We start from the raw sequence: 12374 nt of genomic DNA, 5'->3' as shown, positions 1-12374 counted from the left end.
TTATAGTTAATTATAGGTTAATTAGTAAGTTAATTCTTGACGTGTATTCTAGTTAACTTAGACTTCTCTTAGAATAGTGAATTGCGTGTAGTGGTTCATGTAGATTTAATTTCCTATTCATATCCTTAGAACTAAGTTGTATATATATTAAGATAGTAGATTCATTTCATTTTAGTTAGAGTAATGTTAGATTAATCAGCTAGTTAATTTAATTAGGCAATTTAGTTAAGGGCAATGTGGTATTTATTGTTGGAATACGATTTGGTATGAAGACCTACTCTTCCAAATTCGTGAATGTCATTTTAGGAAAGCTTTAAATAAGTTTTATCCAGCCACTTCACTAAGGATTTATTGCTTTAAATGTGTAATCCCATTCTTTGAATTTCAAAAGGCTTTCTAAAACATAGTACACGATTTTGGCAAGAGTTGACAATTTCAAATTACTTTTAAAGCTAGCCAAAATCGTGGATTGTGCTTTAGGAAATGTTTTCAAATTGACTCTATTGCTTTTAATGCAAAATGAGAAAAACACATGAGTCAAAAAGGGCTGGACGGTTTTTATATTTTGAAACTTTCCTAATGTGTTAAATGAGCAATTAAGGAGGATGATGTCTCTTTCCAAATTCATATTTCTATCTATTATAACCCCTAGTTAGTACTTTCCTAGGTTGTCTTAACATAGGATTAATGTGAATTAATTTAGTAAGTTTCATAATAGTCTTAGTTGTTAGAAATCGTGTATTTTAGTTTAGGCAAGTGTATTAGGTTATATTCTAATTAGTGTTGAGATTAAATAGATTATGTATTAGGTTTAATTAATCACTTACCGATTTTAGTTTAGAGCCTTTAGTTGTTAAGTTTATTACTTGAATTTCAATCTTAGTTAATATAGTTAACCTAGGGTGGCGTGTAACTCAAGTCCTATCCATAACCGACACCCTAGTCTAACCCTAGTTAACCCTTAACTAACTCTAGTTAACACTAACCGACCTTAGTTAGTTAAAGCCTATTCACATTAGTTACCCTAACCATACCCTAGAACCTTAGTTAGTCTTACTCCTAGTTAGTAACTAATCTAAATAGTTAGTTAAACTAACCGTAGTTAGTTAGTACCTATAGTTAATTAATTCTAACCGTATCCCTAACTTATGTAGATAGTTCAACCCCAGTTATATTAGTTAGGACTTAACCTTAGTAGCACTTAGCCTTAATTGTCTAACCTTAGGTATTTAACATTAACCGTACCCTAGTCTTAGTTAGATTAACCTTAGATAGTTAGTTAAATTAGTTAGTGGCTAACCCTAATCATATTATTAGGATAATAGATGCTTTAATTAAGTGTTAGTAGTAACAATAGTTTAGTTAGTTAGTTAGTGAGTTTAGGTTAGGTTAGAATTAACTATGTGCGTAGATTAGAACTAACACTTGTTTGCTTAGGTTATTTCTTAGATTTTAAGTACTAAGTTTAATTGTTATTGTTTGTTGTAGTTTAGCAATAGTTTAGCTTAGTTTAGTACTATGCTTGTTTGTGATTTAATGTCGAAATGTGAATGGTAGAGTTAAATCAATGAATAGTGCACTGAACCAAAACCCTAATTTTTACCCTCTCATGCACTCATCATTTCATGTGGATTTTTATCGAGTTTTCTGAAAATTATTTTTCTATTCTCCACATCTGCGTGTTAACTGTCTGCAGACCAAATTGCAGCTTGATCCGAGTTGATTTGGTTTGTGTTTTAAGCATTTTGTGAAAACAACTTTTTCGGATTTTAAAATTTCGGGTCCTGCGATTTCCAAGATTATCCTGATTTTGAAACACTTAGATCTGGAGATCCAGAATGTATTTTTCAAATCTGTAAAATGTGTCAGTTTCTTGGATCTGTCTTTTACAGTATAGAAGTGATTTTGGAAAAATTGGAAATTGTTTGATTCTTTAAAACTATAAATTGCGAAAAGCTGTCAGAGTCCATTTTTGCATTCTTTAGGGACAGAACAACCATTTAGTCTTTTGTTTAATTTCATGTAGTTTTAGTGTTTTCTAGTAGTGTAGTTAGTAAATTAATAGTAGTTAGAATTGATTTTCTTAGTTAGTTTAGTTAAAAGTTATAATTTTAGTTTTCTGTTAATTATTTAAGTGTAGTTTAATTCATTTATTAGCTTAGAACTAATTGTAGATTGTAATTTAAATTTCATTATGTATTGTTACTGACTTTGTGTTTTTATTGTGTAGGTTGATAAGTTAGAACATGTTCACAGGTGTAGTTCAAATATGAGGTGCCAATGCATATGTTGTGAAAAGACAGTTTTGCCCCTGGAGATCTGCAAAAGACTTAGCCTCCTAATTTAGTTTATTTTCATAGTTTAGATTGTTATTTGATTTAAATTGTAATATTGACATAGATTGTAAAGTTTGTTATATTAATAAACTGTTATTTTAGAATTAATTCAGAAGTATCCTGTTCCCTGTGGATTCGACCCGTACTCGCCACTTCTGTAGAAAGTCGGATTTTTATATCTTTGGTTGACGATTTTCCCAAGCATTTCATTGAAAATATTGTTTTAAAAATATGCATTCCAAAAATACCAACCATGAACCACTGTGAAAACACAACAGTTATGGTAGTTCATTATTGAACTACCATAGAGGAAAAGAAGACACAGTGGTTCATTTGTGAACCACTATGAAAGCACTGTAACTATGGTAGTTCATTGTTGAACTACCATAGAGGAAAAGAAGACGCAGTGGTTCATTTGTGAACCACTGTGAAAACACAACTATGATAGTTCCTTATTGAACTACCATAGAGGAAAAGAAGACACAGTGGTTCATTGTGAACCACTGTGAAAACACAGTAGGGTGCTGAGCATTTGGGAGGCTGTGTGAAGGCAAAATGCAGCAAAGTGCTGCTGTGTAACAGGTGTATGATAGGTATAGGGTGTTGGGCAGCTGTAAGCATCGCCAGGGATATTGCAGCAGCCATGACCGTGGATGGTAAAGGTGTGCTGGAAGGAAACAACACTGTGTATAGTGGATGGCAGGGGTTGTGATGGGCAATTGGGAAGCTGTTAAGGGAGAATCACCTAAAGAGGCTACAGGGCTTGCATAGCCTTTCAGTGCCTCCGAGCTGCATCTGGATGCTAGCTCTAACAATTGGAGGAAACTGGGAAGAGATGTTGTTGTTATATTGCAGTGCTATTTACAGATGTTGGGAAGAAGGAATACAGCAGGGAAGGTTGCTGTGGAGAAACCGAGTTCATGCCCGACCCTGCCCTACCAGCCATGGTTGTAGTGGGGTGGTGGTTGTGCATGTATGAAAGATGGGCAACATTTCAATGGTTCTTATATGTACAAAATGCTATTACAATGGTACTGCTGTTCTCAAATTAAATTAGGGGATTAACTGTTTTAGTGAATGTTAAATCACTAAGAGTGGAGATAGACAATTTAAATAATGAAAAGTCCAATAATGGCAATGCAGAGACGAAATCAATAATGCACGATGATGAATTAGCATAGCAACAGGACAAGATGACCAAACAGGTAAAACCACCCAAAATATACATAACACAATTTGTTCTGGATTTGGCATCACTTCAGTATTTATTCTAAAATAAAGAAAGAAAAATAGACAGCAATCAGACATTTATTATATAGAAGAATTTTCACAAACACAAAAGAATAGAGATCATTATGACACTGTACGTACCTGGAAGTATTTGTATTCTTTATGACAAGTTGTCATTCCTCATGATGGAACAAAAGACTTTGGGGAAGCTTGCCTTTGTAATTTAAGTAATGGATCCAACACGCCTAGCAGCAAGACTCAAAGCACTGGTACAAAATTTCTGGGTTGTTGATCAATGCTTTTAGCATCTAACATATACCAATCTTCCTGTTGCATCAGGTTCAGCAGGACCAAGCCAGAATTGCCTTGAAGCAGAGAACATGTCTATGGCAGCAAGACCTCTATGCAACATAATCAATGGGTGCTGAATAGGACATAATGGCCTCAATTTTCACTTGTCTTCAATCATACCATCCAAGAGGGACCATTTGAATGAATCAACAACAAGACACCTTGAATTTCACAACCATAGAACAATCAGCTAGTCTTCTGACCATCTTAACTTCCAAAGAGCAGTCCACATATCCTGCTTTTCCACTTGAACAGAATAGTTATTATCAGGATTGACAGACATGGTTACAAGTAACCCACAACTTCCAGACCACTATATGGTAAACTTGACGCCAGCACATTGATAATCAGTCCTTATTGAATGAATGAGAGAACCACCGTTTTAAATTCCTTTATAATGGTAGTACTTGGGCTACACATTGAATATACAGATGTAACAATGTAAATGATGGTATAAGAGCTATAAGGGGTAATAATGCACATGAATGGAATGGGTGAATGTAGCATAATGCAAAAGGACAGACAACAAGATGAACATCGAAAAGATGGAGCATGTTAGGGGCTTCTAGTGAAAGATACAATGTTTGAACAACAATACTAATAAAACCATTTACCACAATTAGAACCATATGCCCTTAGATCAATTTAACATCTAAGCATGGGCGACAAACCTGGCATCCCCACTTGAGATCTAAGCATCACTTTGCACAAAAACTCCATGATCGCATAGCTTTCTGCAAGATTTCAATCTTGTTTCCCAGATTTCAGCAAAGTAGCATCATTCTCATAGATTCAAAGATATAATTTCAGTGATTAGCATATCATTAGTGAGAAGACAAGAAGTTTCACAACACACATCTTAGACTAGCATATGGAATGGAATCACTATCTCCACTCCAAATTTCCACAACAGAATTAGCAGAATGTTTAATCATGAACACATTGTGGTCCTTCAAGAAATCGTGAACATAACCTAAGAATGCTTGTTCCACATTCATCCAACAAGAACGAATCCCACTTGATGCTACAATACTAGTGTCTCCACCAACTGTGCATCTATTTCACATGCATTATGAGAAAATTTTCAATGATGGGAGGTTTGGTACTTGCACAGAATGAAACTGAATACACGATAAATAGGTGCTTTTATTTTGCTAGTTAAACAATGAAGCATTGAAATTGATAATGTGACATTACCAAAAGAAAATTTTCATCAGACAAGTACAGGTCCTCTTCCATATAATACTTCAAAGCAACTCCAGAAACATGTAACTTTTTTTTCAATTCACCTCCTTTGAGAATGATAAATTTGTCATATGTCAAGTATGCATGCATCTCCACCCACTCAAGGAAATAATAGGCCATCCTTGAGCTTATAAGATACATGAAGACTGTCAAGAAATAAAATAATAAAATAATGTGCTAAGCAAGAAATCGATCAAACCACCATGCGTTACCACCTGGATCAGTCCCTGCAAAATGGCTTTATCAGCAACCATCAGCTGATATTTACAACGAAGATTCAATATACTGGATATTCCGATTCGCCGCCACCACTGGTTGTGGTGCCTTTCATTAACAGACCCCAGATGATATATATAGATCACAACTTTGACGGCCTCACCAGACCAGATCTGTGTACCTTATCCTCCACCACTTGATTAGGCATATCCAATGGAAACAAATCAGGAGGGTTGTTTCCAATGAACCAACGAAATGAGAAAAAGTTATGAAAAAGGGGAAAATGCCATGGTTTCTAGAGAAAGATTAATATGATGTAAAACAGATGTTAGAAACTAACGATGATAAAAGGGTGTCGTGAGGCCAACAATGGTAGCTCGTGACATCTAGGTGAATCAGTACTGTCTTGGCAGGGCATCAACTATTTCCAACAGAGAAAATTGCTATGGATGCAGGGCACTTCCCTTGATGCGAGAGATCTGCAATGGGTAACAAAAAAAGAAAGAAAGAAAGAAAATAAATAAATATCAAATCGTAACTACATATGAGATGATAACACAATCAGATCAAGGAGGATTGAAGTAAATATCATAAAGCATATCAGCAGGATTTTATCCTACAAAAAACACAATCGGATCAGAAGAAGAAAAAAAGAAAAAATAAAGAAACAAATATTAGAATCTACTGATTCCTATTGATATCGCAATTGGTGGGTCGACTCTGCTTATACGCAGGTCGATTCCACCACGGTTGCCTTACGATGAAGAAAGAAAATAAAATAAACAAAAAATGAAATGAGAAAACAAGATTAAAAAAGTTTTACAGAAATTAACATGGAAAGGAAAGAAAACTCAGGAAGGCAGATCTCGAGAAAAGAATGATGTAAAACCGAAAAGAAGAGCAAATGATATAAAAGAGTGGAAGAAAACGAGAAGGAGGAGAAATCACTTACCTCCCATTATTTTTTTTTCTTTTGTTGATGGCTGAAGACCCTGCGGTTCACCAAAGGAGAGACTCCAGGGAGGAGGCACCAGAGGGGAAGAAGGATGAAAAAGGGTTTTGTGAAGGAGAAAAGACGAGGGGTGCGGGGGTGAAGAGGCGGTGTTGACCCCTCTTCCCCCTGTATCCTTTTATAAAAAAGGGGGAAGAAACTTTGAGAGAAGAAAAATTTCAGACATTTTGAGAAATTTTTAATAAAAATCAAATGGGCGGCTCTTTTAAGAAAATTTGCAAAAAGCGGGTTTTACAAAAAACGATTTTTGTAAAAAGAGGCTTACTCAATTAATTTTTTGTATTTTTCTTTTCTATTCTGATTTTTTTGCTCTTTTTCTTCATTTTCTCTATTTTTTTTATATTTTTGCAAACAAAACTCTAAAATTATGGGGTTTCTAAACTATTTATAAGATTTTTTAAATATTTACAAAAGAAGGCTTTACTGAGAATTCGAGTTCATCTTTTGGATTTTTCTTCAGAAAACAGGTTTAAATCCGATAATTGAGAAAATATTTGAGTTTTAAATCTCGAATTGAGAAATACAGAACAGTGGATCCAAACGGATGCCGGATAAATTGTCTGAGCCTTTCAAAAGGTTATTTTGGTAATTTTGAGAACTTGTTTTAAAGATTGGATGACAAAGCTCAGATTTGGATTCTGATATTAGACCCAGATCCGAAATCAAGTTGGACATATCAACATGAAATTTAATCCAAAAGATCTGAAGAATAACTGAAATTTGGTTTTGAAATTGCTTTGATTTTCTCAGAAAATGGGGTCAGGGGCAAAAAGGGCATATTTACAAAATTTTGAAAAATTTGAGGTGTTTACACACCACCGTTAAAGTCTAAGGAGTTGTAGAACCATATTTGTTGTTTTTGTACATCCAACACATATAAGACCCAATACTTTTTCAATTGCCATAATGTAGGAATCAATATTTGCAAATTGATTATAAAATATCTTACAAAATTGATATGGAAATGCTTATTAATGGCATAAAAGTCGATCTTAAGAATCAGCATATAAATCGATATTAAGAATCAAAACAATATCTTAAATCGATATTAGGAATCAACATAGAAATCAATGAAAATTCGTATTGATAGCTTAAAAATAAATATTAAGAATCAACATAGAAATTAATATTAAGAATCAAAACAATATCTTAAATCGATATTAAGAATCAACATAGAAATCAATATTAAGATTCAGAACAATATCTCAAATCGATTTGAAAATTCGTATTGATATCTTAAAAATCGATATTTAGAATCAAAACAATATCTTAACTCAATATTAAAAATCAAAACATCTTAAATCGATATGGAAATTCCTATTGATATCTTAAAAATTGATATTTAGAATCAAAACAATATCTTAAATCAATATTAAGAATCAAAACAATATCTTAAATCGATATTAAGAATCAACATAAAAATCAATACTAAGATTCAGAACAATATCTTAAATCGATATTAGGAATCAACATATAATTCAATATTGAGAATCAGAACAATATCTTAAATCAATATGAAAATTCTTATTAATAGCTTAATAATAGATATTAAGAATCAAAATAGAAATCGATATTAAGAATCAAAATAATATCTTAAATCAATATTAAGCATCAACATAGAAATTGATATTAAGATTCAGAACAATATCTCAAATCGATTTGGAAATTCGTATTGATATCTTAAAAATTGATATTTAAAATCAAAACAATATCTTAAATCGATATTAAGAATCAAAATAACATCTTAAATTGATATGAAAATTTCTATTGATATCTTAAAAATCAATATTTAGAATCAAAATAATATCTTAAATTGATATTAAGAATCAAAACAATATCTTAAATCGATATTAAGAATCAACATAGAAATCGATATTAAGATTCAGAACAATATCTTAAATCGATATTAGGAATCAACATAGAAATCGATATTAAGAATCAGAACAATATCTTAAATCGATATGAAAATTTCTATTGATAGCTTAAAAATAGATATTAAGAATCAACATAGAAATCAATATTAAGAATCAAAATAATATCTTAAATTGATATTAAGGATCAACATAGAAATCAATATTAAGATTCAGAACAATATCTCTAATCGATTTGGAAATTCATATTGATATCTTAAAAATTGATATTTAGAATCAAAACAGTATCTTAAATCAATATTAAGAATCCAAACAACATCTTAAATCGATATGATCACAAACCTTTTCACTTGACCAAAAGTCTGCCATTTGGTCATCGTTACCCCTGTATTGCAGTCCATCTAGAAATCTAGCCGCGTATGGCATTCGATGGATGATGCTCTGTTGAACGAAACAATAATAATAGTAAGTTTAAAACACGAAAGTACATTAGTAAATCAAAAAAGAAAATAAACATATAAGATAACCGATATACCATAAAATAAGAGGTGACGACGTAGACCGGTATGATTGTTACCTTGCTTTGAATATACTTGACAAAATCGCGTATAGTCTGTTTACAACAAATATGCACTTGTTAATATACATACCCATGACATACATAAATGTATAACTGATAGTGGTTTCATACGTACAAAATTACTGATAGTGTTTTCTTCTACAAATTCATCTCGCATCCAGTTGATGTTCTCTTCAAGCACTTTGTTGAGTTTTCTAACACCTTGTTTTGTGGATGTTACACTGAAATTAGCTTAATATTTAGTAAACGAACTGTAACATTATATTCCAATTCCTTTCTACAGTACACAAAACCAATCGAATATACGACATAAAAAAATGAAGCAGGTTAAAGGAATTGAAGGTACTTTTTTTTGGACGTTCGACTGAATCGCAATGTCCTTCTTCGACATCGATACAACTTTTGCGATGAAGGATGTTAAAGGAAACATCAGTTTTTTGTTCGTTGCTCACAAAGCAGGTTATAGAAAAGGCTTTGGTTCTTTTTTAAATGAAATGTCGCTTGTTCCTTGCTCTTAAAAGAAATGTCTTGTGTTCACGTCCCACCCATTTTAAAAAATCATGCCCAAAGAATATAATAAATAAATAAATTACATTGCGCATTAATTAAAAGATGTTATTTCATTTGCTAGTATCATCGAAACGGCGTTAGTACGTGTAAATGAATGACACGTCGCATAACATCAGTAGTGTGTCAAATGACGTTTCCCTAAATTCTAGATCCTAAACCCTAAACTAATGTTATGGGACGTTCCTTGCTCTTAAAGGAAATACTATAAATAATAAACCCTAAACCAGTAATTACTTAACGATTAAGCAAACTTAAGTACAAATCGTGGTAACTTCATAATCACTATACCTAGTAATCGCTATACTGAGTAATCGTTATTACAGGAATCGCTATACATAATAAACTCAAAACTAGTAATTACTATATGATTTAGCAAACGTAAGTACAAATCATGGTAACTTCATAATTGCTATACCTATTAGTCGTTATACTAAGTAATCACTATCACAGGAATCACTATAAATAATAAACCATAAACTAGTAATCACTATAGGATTTAGCAAACATAAGTACAAATCATGGTAACTTCATAATCGCTATACATAGTAATCGCTATTACAAGAATCGCGATACATAACAAACCCTAAGCCAGTAATTGCTATACGATTTAGCAAATGTAAGTACAAATCATGGTAACTTCATAAATCATTGTTGCTTCAAACGTATAAATCATTGCTTTGAATGTTCAAATTGTAGTAGAAATTGCACCCTACATAGTACATATCGTTGTAAAATTTGGAATACATAAGTAAAGGAAACTTGTATAATTTTTTAAACTTAAGTTTATGTAGCCTTGTCGATTTTTCAGTGGCACTTCTGTGTTACACTTATTAATGAAAGAATTATATAATTACAACAAAGAATGATAGAATTACAACATAGAATTATCGGGATACACAAATCACATAATATGTTTATTCACTGGCACTTGATGGCTCAGATAGACATACAAATCGTCTCTTTCTTCTTTTTCATCTTTACTTCTTCCTTATCATTTTTCGTTGGATTATCATCTTCAATATCTGATGGATTAGGCTTCACTCTATACTTTACCAGCACTTGCTCCCTTTCTTTATGATTCTCAATCGTCATTATTCTGTAGTACGCTTATAATTGCTCATACAAAGCATATTGTTCGATGATTTCGTCAAGAGTCATCCTCTCTAACGACGAAGTGTTTCTTCTTTTACGAATGTAAGCCATTGGTAACCTGCACAACACAAAAAAATCGTTGTAAGATTTAGCAAACCTAAGTACAAATCATGGTAACTTCATAGATCATAAAAACACATGGTTACACGAAACTCACTGAGATGGCAAAGGGTGCTTCGGCGAAAGCAGACGACGACAAAGATTTTTTGTGGAACATTTAGGGGGAAATATTGCGAGGAGCTCCTTTTATAGCAGAGGAGTTTAATGCTTATGGGACCGACTAAAGATTTTATAATAAAATAACATATACTTTTAAGTGATTTACGTTTTAGGCGATTTACGCAATGACGTCTTTGTCGGCCACAACGATTTGCCTTTGTTACGAAAATATTGTCATAGTATAACACAAATCGATGATCAAATATCATACAAATCGATATTAAAATTCCTGTTGATAGCTTATAAATCGATATGCAGAATCAACATACAAATCGATATAAAAATTCTTGTTTAGGGTTTATGGTTTTATGGTTTTAGGTTTAGGTTTTAGGGTTTAACGTTAGGGTTTAGGTTTAGGTTTAGGGTTTATAGTTGAGGTTTAGGGTTTAGGGTTTAGGGTTTAGGGTTTTAGAGTTTAAGGCTTAGGGTTAGGGTTTTAGGGTTTGGGGTTTAGGGTTAGGGTTAGGGTTTAGGGTTTAAGGTTAGGCTTTAGGTTTAGGGTTTTGGTTTTGGTTAGGGTTTAGGGTTTAGAGTTGAGGGTTAAAGGGTTTAGGGTTAGGGGTTAGGGGTTAGGGGTTAGGGGTTAGGGTTTAGGGTTTAGGATTTAGGGTTTAGGTTTAGGTTTAGGGTTAGGGTTTAGGGTTTAGGGTTTAAGGTTTATGGTTTAGTAATATATTAAGGGTTTAGGGTTTAGCATTAGGGTTTAGTAAGATATTAAGGGTTTAGGGTTAGGTTTAAGGTTTAAGGTTTAGGTTTAGGGTTTAGGGTTTAGGTTTAGGTTTAGGGTTTAGGGTTTAGGGATTAGGGATTAGGGTTAGGGTTTAGGGTTTAGTAATATATTATGGGTTTAGGGTTTACCGTTAGGGTTTAGTAAGATATTAAGCGTTTAGGGTTAGGGTTTAGTAAAATATTAAGGGTTTAAGGTTTAGGGTATAGGGTTAGGTATAGTAATATATTATGTGATATGTGTACCGATTTGTAAAATATTAAGTACTTTTTAGTGTCGATTTGTTAGATATTTGTAGTATGTAATTGAGACCTGTGCGTGACAAATTTACATTATAGCGACATGGGGTGGCCATTTGCATGTTCAAATCGTTGCCCATTTAGCAATTTCTATGAAAATTGCTTCAAAGCGTCATACCTGTAATTAAATAGTTGTCACGTGAATCAATATCATCAATAAGTATAAATCGCTATTGCATCAAACATATAAATTGTTCCTGCTTTAAACGTACAAACCGTTGCTTCAAACGTACAAATCGATGTAAAAATCACACCCTTCATAAGTACTTGTCGTTGTAACATTTGGGCTTCAACAATAAACATTGTTGTACGATTTAGCAAACTTGAGTAAAAATCTTGGTAACTTTATAAATCACATTAAATGTATAAATCGTTGTTGCTTTAAATGCATAAATCATAAATCATAAATCATAAATCATAAATCATAAATCATAAATCATAAATCGCCACAATGATTTACCTTTGTTAAGAAAATATGTGTCATTCATTTATAAAAGAAATATCGTTTTACATCCCGCTCGTTGTTAAAAATTGATATGCCTTGTGAGACTTGGATTCTGGTTGAC

Source organism: Nuphar pumila, chromosome 3 (assembly GCF_984573655.1).
Source record: "Nuphar pumila chromosome 3, dmNupPumi1.hap1.1, whole genome shotgun sequence".
Taxonomy (NCBI): domain Eukaryota; kingdom Viridiplantae; phylum Streptophyta; class Magnoliopsida; order Nymphaeales; family Nymphaeaceae; genus Nuphar; species Nuphar pumila.
The sequence above is the reverse complement of the archived record's forward strand: the minus strand, read 5'-3'. Positions refer to the sequence as shown.